Source organism: Monomorium pharaonis, unplaced genomic scaffold, assembly GCF_013373865.1.
Source record: "Monomorium pharaonis isolate MP-MQ-018 unplaced genomic scaffold, ASM1337386v2 scaffold_166, whole genome shotgun sequence".
Taxonomy (NCBI): domain Eukaryota; kingdom Metazoa; phylum Arthropoda; class Insecta; order Hymenoptera; family Formicidae; genus Monomorium; species Monomorium pharaonis.
Genome location: NW_023415435.1, coordinates 44338 through 56486, shown reverse-complemented (window position 1 = coordinate 56486; position 12149 = coordinate 44338). Strand labels below are relative to the sequence as shown.

Sequence of the window (12149 nt, the reverse complement as noted above, 5' to 3'; positions counted from 1 at the left end):
ATATATTCCTTTATTTTCTTCTTTCGTTCGCGAAATTCGATATCCACGTAGTAATGCAGAAGCTTTCTTCAAGTTCAGTTCCATTCGATCTATTAGCTTCTCCAGTTCTATTTTATTGGAATCTTCCCTTCGCCTTTCAAGTTTCACGCGTATTTCGAATTTAATTCGCGTCACCCGTTTTTTCTTTCTCGCCGTTTCTCCTCGGAACGTGACGGGCGGGAATCGAGTTCTCTTCAACTTCTTCCGCGAGACTTCGCGTGCGTGCGCGCGCGCGCCCCGGCCACTTTCATTTCATTGTGGGTTTCGTTTCGTTCGCTCGCTCGCGAATCTCGTGCGCGTCCGACCTAAAGCGCGGCGCCGCCGCGCAATCCGATCGCGCCTTCCGCCAAAGCCGGGCGGGATGTGGGGAGAGCGAGAGGGAAACGAAGAGAGAGAGAGAGAGAGAGAGAGACAGAACGAGAACGAGAGATGCTAATATCGTGGTGCTCGCGTCGCCCTCCTATTATTTCCGTTACTGCGCCCGATGATGCGCGGGGATAGCAGGTCGCCCATCCGTCGTCGCCGCCACCGCCGTCGACACGGTGGCGCGTCCTCCCCTCCCACCTCCTTCCCCTGTTCCCACCCAAAAACCTTGGTATTTAAAATGACACTCGCCGCACGTGTTACGCGCGACGAGGTACGGGCGCGCGCGGCTAGCAGCAGCAGCGGCGGCAGCGGTTAACGGCGGTTAACGGCCGAAAATGCAGAGCGTGCTCGAAGACAGGTCCGTGTTCGTTATCGGCGGGGGTCTCACCTCGCCGCACGGGGGATTAGCTCGCGCGCGTTTCACTTCCACACGTACACTCTCTCTTTCTCGTGGTTTCGTGAGTCGCCCGAATGCTGGCCCGGTCGCGTCAATCTGTTGCACTTGGCGCGGTCGAGGGTGCGTGCCGTGCCGGCGTGTCGGCCCCGCGCTCAAATCTTCCTTAACCCCTAGCCTATACCGTGGACCTTTGTGAATTGTTTAATTGCGCGTGATCGTTTAATTAGGAGGCAATTAGCGTGCGTGATTTGACAGTTGATGGAATGTATGGTTCCAATTGTATATGTGTGTGTGTTTCGGATATCGTTTCAGGCACGACCGTATCGCCAGGATGCCTCGGGTGAGGAGACAAGTGATCCTGGAGGATCCGGCCAGGCCGGTTACCCCGGACATGGTGGAGACGAAGCTGTGTGAGTAGCTCCCGCGGAGATGATAATCCATTGAGTCTCGCATATGCGTTATTTTGTCGCACTTGTCGTTAAGCGCACTCTCGAACTTAACTCACGTGGGTGATGTCTTTCTGCAGTGAAGGCCGAGTTCCTGGATGACGGTTCTCTAGACGAGATCCAACCTCCAAAAGTGGCGGAGGAGACGCCAAGCCCTCATCTGCAGGATCACCAGTATGGGCAGACGCCTTGTTATCAGATGACGAGGAAACCTGCGCAACCACCACCAAGAGCTGAGGTAAGATGACGATGTTAAAAATTGATCTCAAAGTAAAATTTCTATGGATCTTATGGTAATCTCAATGTATATTAGTGATATACACAAAGACATTAACCCTTTTAATGCTACAGACATGCAAACATGTAGCCTTAACAGTAAATCAAAGTAATAAAGGAAAAATTAAGTGTCGGGCAGATAGATTTTGTATATGCAAGATCCATTTGTTACAAGTATTCAAAGAGTTAAATCAACAGTATTGATTAGACACAATACATTTCAAGATTATATGGAAATTGTTTACATATGTGCAAGCACTTAAATTATTATAAATAAAATAACATGATACAGAAAAAGTTATAAGATTGTAAATATGTGGTAACATGATTTTAGTATTAATAAAAGAAAAATGTAAAAAAAGGAATGTAATGTTCATTATTTGCGATAAAATCTGAATCTCTAGTGTTTCATAGATTATTGTATGATTCATTGATAACATGTAAAACATAGTTTACATTAGATTGTTGTTTCTATTTTATACTTAATAGCCAAATGTCTTGATATTGACTAACCGAAGTTGCGACTTGGTTCTCTATCTTGGCAGATATCAGTTCAAGCGGTAAAAAGAAGACTGAACTTGGAGGTGGGGACAACTGGTCCCAGCCAGTCCGCCTTCAAAGCACCCCGGGGTAAACGTAGAAGATCCGGCTCGAATTCTCTAGCTGGTCACACACCTACCAAAAGTAAATGTTTTTTTCACTTTATGACTCTTTTCCCTGTTTTCCCCCCCCGTGTGTCATCCAAGAAGGGAATCGTTTGTTACATTGCAGGTAAAACTGTAGAGAGGACACGGTACGACACGTCTTTGAGCTTACTCACGAAGAAGTTCATTCACTTGGTCGAGAGTAGTCAGGACGGGCGTGGTGGACTTGAATATAGCGTCGGAGAAGCTGGAGGTACAAAAACGTCGTATATACGACATCACTAATGTTTTAGAGGGCATCGGTATCTTAGAGAAGAAAAGCAAAAACAATATCCAGTGGAAGTACGTTATCTGCTAATATATTACATATATCTTACAGTTTATATCGGTATAATTGGGAGATTACACTCGTGACCTTAATTGCTTGTTACAGGGGCGGTCAGTTACCGAACAATCGGAATGACATCGCCAATCTCAAAAGGGAGGTCGCGGATTTGGAGGCTAAAGAGAATACCCTGGATCAGTTGATTCACGGTGCCGCTAAGAACCTCCGTGAATTTACCAACGCAGACAGACAATACGCTTATGTGACGTATCATGATTTACGTTCAGTCTCAATGTACAAAGACCAAGTTATTATGGCTGTGAAAGCCCCGAGGGAATCCTCCCTCCATGTCCCACATCCGATCGATAACAACGGTCAACAAAAGGTAAAATATCAATAAAGTTTGCTATTATTTTATACATATTATTGCATTCAGATTTCTCTCTCATAAGACAAAAAGTATTATCTTGTATTCTCTGACGTTCAAGAAAGATATTTACTATTATATTATAGCGTTTTTATATTTCAATTGTATCGATATTTTTTTAGCTTCAAATGCACATGAAGTCGGAACATGGAGAGATAGATGTATTTCTGTGTCCTGATGAACCTACAGTCCAAACGTTACCCCTATGCCGGGTACGTGACAACGCAATCTGTGCCTCAATCAAAAGAATCCGATATATCTTGTTTGCCCTCCTGAATTGTTGGTTAATCGAGAAAGCGACGTGCGAATCGATCCAGTACCTACCGCTGACGAGAGTTCATAAATACTCGTTTGAGTACTCTATAATAACTGCAGTTACCAGTCTATCGAGCATGAAGGATGCCTTCTTATGCGAATCCGATGAGTATGGACCAATGGGCGGTGGCAAATTCCAACTCCAAACAGAGGACCAAATAGCCCAGGTAAGATTTGGAAGGAAATAATGCTTATTAGTTTAGTTGGCTTTCTGTCTCTTTCTCTCTCTCTCTCTCTCTCCTCTCTTCTCTTTCTCTTTCTCTCTCTTTTTTAAAAAGCTTTCTTCCATCTTATACTAATGCGGAAATAAAAATTAATTTTGAAAAAAAATTAGAAAAAAACATTTAATTTTCAAGTTTTTTATTAGATTTATAGATATCCCAGTTTGCTTTGTCCATATTTTTGCAAAGTAATTTGCAGAGTAATTTGCAGAGTATTATGTATTCTATATTGTTTACACGAGGAAACTGTTTGTTACTTTTTTAATTTTATAAATTATGTATTCTTTTCGTAAATTTATATTTTAAACTTTTCGATTCCTAAGCGGGGCAATCTGTTTACCCTCATAAATGAAGAGTACAAGAACAAGTTTTGATATTATAATTATAGTTTTAAAAATTCTATATTAATATAAAAAATTTTAATATGCTATTATCTCTAAAGAATTTTTTGGGGGTCAGCTGTTTGTCCCATTTTAGAATTTATATCTGGGAATTCAACATGGGAATCGAAAGTTTAAAAAAATGATGAACATTCTCACAGATTATGTAACTTTATGAATCATGTTATTAAACTGTAAATTGAAGTGCATGTTTGAATATGCTAGACTGATTAAATTATAACAAATTAAAATATAAAACAAATGTATTGGAAAAATAGAAAATTAGAAATTGTTTTTTGTAACATTTTTTTGTTATCGAATACATTAATCAATTTTTTTTTGTTAAACCTAATAAGTATTGTGTAAATATAACATTTTATTCTTTTTTATTTAAGATTTTTGTACTTATAAAATTAAATGTTGAAAGAGATATCAGTATTCAATTATGTGATAATACATTCTCTTATAATATCTGTGATATTAAGAATTCTATTTTCTTATTGCAATTACATTAAATTATGATGTCAAAAATAAGTAAAAATTTATTTTTTAATATTTTTCTTTGTACTATGCATACAAATAAATTAATATTATACGTATTATTCTATGTAATTTTAATAATACAAATTGATAAATATCAAAAAACTCTTCTTAATTTATTGATTAAAAAATAGGTGTAGTTTTTAATGAACTGTCATAACTTATCTACAAAAGAAATTTGGAACAAATAGCTTAAATTATATATATTCTTATTACGCACGATAATTGTGTAACAAGGGAATTTCTAATATATTTTATTGCAACATATAGTACAAGGAAAAATGTGATTTCCTCGTTCTTCGTATTTATAATTTCGTATTAAATACTTCTGTTCATATTTTAATGAATATACATCGTTGTACTGTATATTTTGTTGCATATTTTACATTCTCTTTTTATTTAATTCTTGTAGCTTACTTGCGCAAAATTTCTAATGCTTATTTAGTTAATGCTTTATCCTGTGTATATGTATAGTTGTATTCTTTTTTTAAAATAACACATGTTTAAACTTTTTTTTTGTTTTTATATTACTAAAAACAATCCGATTTATTCGACGGATCTTTTCATGTCAAAAGTTTTGCGAAACATGTTACGAAATAATTATCCTGTGCAATTGTTATATTATTGCATCATTTTTTTTTACTTAAAAAGAACGTGTGTTGCATGTTACAATTTAATAATCACTTGTGGACAAGTGGTTATTCAAAAGAAAGGTAGTGGAAGTTATATATTTCCATGTAATTCAGTAATATTTATACCTTTCTTTTGAATACTTCACTGCCTTTTCACCAATGGACGATGGCCGTACCCTGATGGAGCTCTGGCTGTGACTTGTGTGTTAAAATTATCAAAATCACATCACAGGCAGAGTTCTAGTTAGGTAACGGTTTCAAACAGCAAAGCTCGTGTCGTGCGAAGGTACGGTCATTCATTTATACTAACTATTGGCCACGATTATGTTTTACATGATGTTACCACATTAATATTGTTACGTGAAGTATGGAAGCGTGATTTTCTATAAAAAAATCTTTTGTTATAAATGTTTCTTAAAATTCTTGGAGGAAAACGTATACATAATTTGGAAATCAATGTGATCGACCCGAATTTTGCAGCATTTCTTTACTTAGATTCCACAAACAGCAATTTTCTTACGTAACTAAATGATATTATGGAAACAACCGCATTGTTACTTCGAAACTTATTTAATAGAAGCTTACAAGCATATTTGACAAGCTGCCTTTAATATGTAATTCTAGAAACTAACAATATGCATTAATTATCCCTTTAATGCTTTGTAACTGCAAACTTTTTAAACAAAATAAAGTGCTTGTGCGTTACAAGAAAATTTAAAATATATATTCTGCATTAGTTGACATTTATTTTTTAATATAATTAAGAATCCTATGATATATGATTTACTTAAATATTGAAGAATCTTTTGTATATATATTATCTTTATGTATATAAACGATAACAAATGTGTTGCAATATCAAATGCAGCATCATTTACATTACATTACAACTGTCGCAAAACAATTATTTAAGAATGTGTGTGTGTGTGTGTGTGTGTGGTGTGTGTGTGTGTGTGTGTGTGTGTGTGTGTGTGTATTCTTAAATAATTGTTGCGAGCGTTGTAACGTAAATGACGCTACATTTGATATTACAACACATTTGTTATTCATTTACTTTACCACTGTCATTACTATTCGTTATCGTTATTCTTACTTTGTTGCAGATTCTGAGTACTCTCGATTTTGGAGAACTATTAACTTTGGAGCCGCCTCTCTCCGAAAACGACTACTCGTTCTCGTTAGGCACCGAGGAGGGTCTTCGGATCTCTTCGATTTTAAATTCTAGGAATATCGCTTATATTGCACGAGCATTCGTGTCGTTTTGGGCTGCTCCTCAAATGAACGGAATCGTCTCGTCAGTTTTACAATGCGCCTTCGCGTTACGCAGTGGTGGATGGTTAGCAGTTTCGTTCCGCGCGTCGAGCTTCGTGAGAAATCGCGAGCATGCAAAAATCTTTTTCTTTATTTATTGTTTCTCATACATGTTTCCTCAAACACGCAATTTCTATCTGGAGTATTTTCCACACTTTTGTACTTACAAAAGTAAGTACAAAGGGAGTTAAAAGAAATGATAAACGTGAGATAATTGAGGCACGCTTAGGTGCAATTTCATAAATTTTATACTGCAGAAATCAAAGACAGATTATGCAAATTGCAGAATGCCTTATATTTTTTTTGTAGAATAATATTATACTTGTCAATTTATTATTGTTCGTCACAGATAAATTATAAGGAATGTTATTGATATTACCTGCATCAGAAAATTTAACCTTTTTTTTTGCACGCACGTTTTCATCTCGGAATATCTCGGGTTGTATTTTAAATTTTTTATTGTGGATCAGAAACTCTGAATGCGAAATAACTGAGAACCGCGAGACACAGGACAAACATATCACAATATTTTAAAATAGGTGTTTCCGGCTTGATATACGATTTGCGATGATCACGTTTGCGGAATGGATTGCAAAAAACAAAGAGGCAGGAGAGGGTTGAAAAGATAAAAGAATGTACGCGTTGTGTGTATTAGTGTGTTTGTGTATTTGTATGTGTGTGCGCCTGCGTATGTGTGTAAGGAAAGAAAAAGAGAAGGATTGAAAGGCGAAGGCGCTTTTTCGTGCAATCTGTAATAATATTGTAAATTGAACTAAGAGATAGAAGAAAAAGTGTATGTGGGAATTCAGAGAGAGGACAGACTGTACTCGTGTCGGACAACGATCTAATTGCTCTTCGTAGTTGTCCAATTGCAAAATGAATGAATGAGATGGTTGAAGTCATCGAATTCTTTCTGGTACGAAGTTTGTTTGACGGTGAGAGAAAGATGGAAAAAACGAGAATGTGAGGATCACTTTGCGTGCGCGTTGCGAAATGCGACTGTGTGCGTATATTATTGGGACTCGGATGATTTCCCACATTATATGCAACAGTAGAATCCTCCCCCTCGCGGACGATGTTATGTTTTTTAATGGATACATATTGCCTTGTTAATGAATCGTTCGACAGTATGGTAATCTTATTTCGCAGTACTTTTGTAACTCTGACCGGTCGAGAAATGGCAAATCAAGATAAATAAACGTCCGTTTTTCATTTTAAAAACATTATTTTATTCCTCGTTATTTATAGATGGGAAATGTGAAACACGATAAGTAGTCGTTTTACAAATTGTGTTTCTAGCCGATTTATAGGAGAAGTAAAAAACGCTGATTAGCTTTTTATTAGTGTCACGGGGACGCACGTCAGATAAAGTTAAAACATACATATATACAGAGTGGCGAAAAATGAGTGAAAGATCTTAAACTATATTGTCATATTTAAATGCGCGTTTAATCCCAATTCGCAACAATCATATCGTCTAAGATCCTGAGATTTAAGACACTATATTCTGGACTTGATCACGGGATTCTTTTTTAAAGAGATTTTCTTGCCGGTGTGAACATTTGAATATTGTCGAGTAAACGCAGTGCTGGAATTGTTTTATCGAGCGAGGTTTCATATTTAGAGACACTTCTTCTTGTTCCTCGAGATCTCAAGGATATAATGGAAAAATTTGCAAGTCCCTCAAAGGATGTACCCTAATGTACAACTTGGTGTACGTCCAAAGCCATAGTGCCTACACAAAATAATGATCATACCCTTCTGCAATTGTAAATACTTTACAAGAAATAATTATACAAATGTAAGCTCGCATCATAAATATACGTATGTATACATTATATACATCCCACACACATGCACATATATATGTATACTTATATATGAGCGTGTAAAGAATATAACAAATGAATAGACATTGCGAACATTTCGTTATATGTATGTAATTATATCGTAAAAGTACGAATTAGTTTTAATATTATTATTATTATTATTATTATTATTATTATTATTATTATTATCATTAATTATTGAAACGTATTAAAAATAAAACAAAATATTAGTTTATATTTCATTTAAATATGTATGTATATATACACATATATATGCGTACATGTACATGTACGCGTAGTGTGTATTTACATTTATAGCGAAGGGACGTTGTGCAGGATAACGAGATTGCTTGTTGCATTAAATGCATATTAAAACTCGAATTAAAAATTGAATGTTAAATATATTAACAGTAATGAATAATTTAATTTATTGTATGTAATATTTTCATGATCTGTGGTGCGATAATTCCATGGGATTTTATCTTTTTTAAGATTAAGGAGACATTAATTCGGATACAACAGTTTTTTATTGGATTAGATTTTTTCGAAATGTCTCAATAAAATCGGTATATTATTCGCGTTGTTACAAATGTTACGAAAAAAAGTACGTGCATATGGAAATGAGGAGACGGTTAATGATGTGACCTAATCAATATCGCAATTGCAGATTGTTACTTTGCACAATGTTTGCCGCGCTCCCGTTCGCGATGGCCGGGAGGAATTGTATTAATCCTGTTTTCATTTTCCATTTACACTAACCAACATCGAGCGCTTTTTTTATATGGTCACGAAAAGACGACGAGAGGTTGAATAGGAAAGTGGAGTATACGTGTGTTGAATATGAAAGTATGTGAGAGAGAAAGAGAAAAAAAGAGTGTGTGAACGCGTGAAAGGAAGATTTATTAGTTCGCCATCGTGAGTAGTGTAGATTTTGTGACAACGCGTTTTACGTATACGCGCTTCTTTCGATCAGTATATATTTGAGAGACTGTTCGAAATTGATGGCAAACACGATTAAACTGATCGATCGATCAGAGGAGAAATTTGGAAGCTGAAAAAGAAACAGAAGAACAAAAGAAGATATCGATGTATCATTACCACGAACGAACATTTTGTCACGTTTTAATGGGTCCAGCCCACTAAAAGAACACCGCAGAGAAGAAAGTTGCAAAATATAATCTTATGTAACATCGTATTGAGATGTGCATTATTATTCCATGTACAATCCCGTTGACTGGTTCACCCCATGCGGATATAATCGCACTCAATTTGTGATTTCATTTCCTTTACAAATCCATCTGGCCAGATATTCTTTCTCCAAACTTTCTGACTTTATCTTTGGTGAAAGGAATGAGAATGTGGTCAGATGAGTCTTTCCATCGTTCCTGTTCCTGTTAGCCAGTCTGCCCGCCTCCTTATTACTTGATATGCCTTCAAGATATCTCACAAGATGATGTCATTGCCCTTTCTATATTATTTATTTAGTACAACTAAACTATAATTCTAGGATTGGAAAGCAAGATTTAGATAGATCCGAGTATGTCTTAAATACGCGTGTAAGCTTTAAGCGTAACAATAGAATCGACTGTTACAAGATTTATTATATAAAAAAAGTTCTTGATAAATATAAAAGAAATTTTATGGAAAGTGTCCAACTAAGAAAATTTTCTCATTAAGTTTTTGTTTTAACAAAAAATTGATTAGATTTATTAGAAAAATTAAAAGAATGATTGATTGAATTAATTTAATTAATTTAAGTATTATAATGCGTAGTATAAAAAAGTATAGATTAAAAATGTTTAATATTTTTATATTATTTGTAGTGATAAATTATTTCCAGCCAGATTAATTCGTTTTTATTCTTGGGTTTCGCTTTTGATGAAATCTTATTCTCCTTTATTAAGCTGAAAACGTCAATTTATTACAATTATAATTCGTATTCAGTGTACAATTGAATAATTTCCAACTTCAACTCATTTTGATTTTGGACCACAAAGCTTCTATTATTGATTTATTATTGATTATTGATATTGGTACAAGTTTTTTTGTAACTTACAATAAGCGGAGTTTTTAATTCACTCCGATCCGCTAGTAAGTCCGCGCGGCGCGCACGCAATTGGCGCATTAGAAAATACAATCTGTAAAAAAAGGAAGGAAACGTGGGAAGGAAGATTGCATAGACTTTCCTTATTATGCTACGATAGGGAAAATAAGTAATAAAGATCTCATCCATGAAAAATATCGGAGTAATCGTTAAAATAACTTTGATCTCTTTAGTTACGTTGAAACGAAGCTTTCTTTAATCATAATCGTTCTCCCAAAAGACGAGTATTATTGTACAAAGTATACTAGAGTATTAGATATGCATAGTACGCAAGTTACGCCATTAATTTGCATACTACGCACGCATTTTTGGGGATAGGTACAATGTTAAATGTGTCATTATCTTGCGTACAGTGAAAACTTGATATACTATACGTTGTATGGTGGTGCCGTGTAATTATGACGATTTATATATGTAGAAATTACATACAATTATATTAGCGCGTTATTAGCTTTAGGAAGATGTGTGTATGTGTGTGAGGAGGAATTATATGTATATCTACAAAATTTTTTCAATCGGCCATAAAAATTATCCATTGTTGGATGACTCGCTTTTGTGCCTCATCTTTGAGACATTCGCAGACAATATTTTCACATATCATCAATTAACATTTCAGATAAAAATTATTTGATCAGAAGGAGGATTCAGGAAATGGTTCTCGGGGGATAACAACTTCAGAATATTGTCTTATCTAATATCACCATATATTCAAAATCATTATCGTCGTATCTTTCAAATTAAATAATTATTTGCTGTAATTATTGTTTGCTGTGACATTTAAATATCTAAAATATATTTTTACGACAAGGAATTAAAAAACGCTTATAGAATATCGATTTTAAAACAAGATTTCCCTAATTTAAGTAATTCGATAATATAGAATATAGATGAAACTTCTAAAAAAAGTTAAGTGATAATTTAAATTAATAAATTAAACAATTTTTATCAGTGTTTGTTTTGCGAATTTTTATCAAACTGAGAAATCAATTAAAAATTTAAAACACATTTATAAGACAATTTTCACTGATTTCTTTTTAATGTCATGTACAGTAAATTAAACGATATTTTCTTTTTATGACAGAATTTTTATATAAAAGATGTTGCTACCAAAAGTGCTTTATTCAATAATACAAATGAAAAAAATATATTCTCTAGGTAGAAAACCACTTTGCAATAATATTTTCTTTTTTTTGTAAAATTATTTCTCAGAAGAGAAAATGGGATATATAATACTTTTTTACTGTACATTTTCTGTCATTTTTATGATTATAATATTTCTATTTTTACTATTTGATATATATAAAAGTTTCGATTTTTCTCTCAGATAGTACAAATCTTATTGTGCTTTTTTAGTTTCCTTGTCCCACGTAAAAATTGTAAAACGTTAATAGAAATAAAATACAATATGAAATATAAATGTTAATCATAAATAATTATCTCGCTGGGGTATGGATTGCGCAATAATCGTGAGTATTAAACTCTAGTAAATTGTATCTAGTAAAATGTAATTTTATATTCATCCGTAAATTTTTAATACAAGAGACTTTAGTAATAACATATTTAATATTTGGAATTAAAAAATTGTAAAAAGAGAGAATAAGGAAGTTGAATTATATCTATCATATAATTCTCTAGAAATGCTTACACTCGTTGTTTACAAAGATCGAAAAATGACTCGAAAAATTACTATGCTATGCAGTTTTAGATCTTACGTGATTTTTCTTAATTAGATGAGACAGTCGATTTAAAGATAGATGATATTAATGCTGTTAGAATATTATTCGTCAATGCTTTTTATAAAAAAAATAAAGAAAAACAAGAGGGTAACGCATGCATGTTGCCTGAAACTGAATAACGTTTATCCGAAATAGTCTCTTTAAATTGATGATAAATAAAT

At 34.2% G+C, this 12149-nt stretch overlaps 1 pseudogene; it reads left to right on the top strand.

The window, feature by feature from the left end:
* Positions 1-797: 797 nt before the first annotated feature.
* Positions 798-6388, top strand: LOC118648088 (annotated as a pseudogene).
* The last annotated feature ends 5761 nt before the right edge of the window (positions 6389-12149 follow it).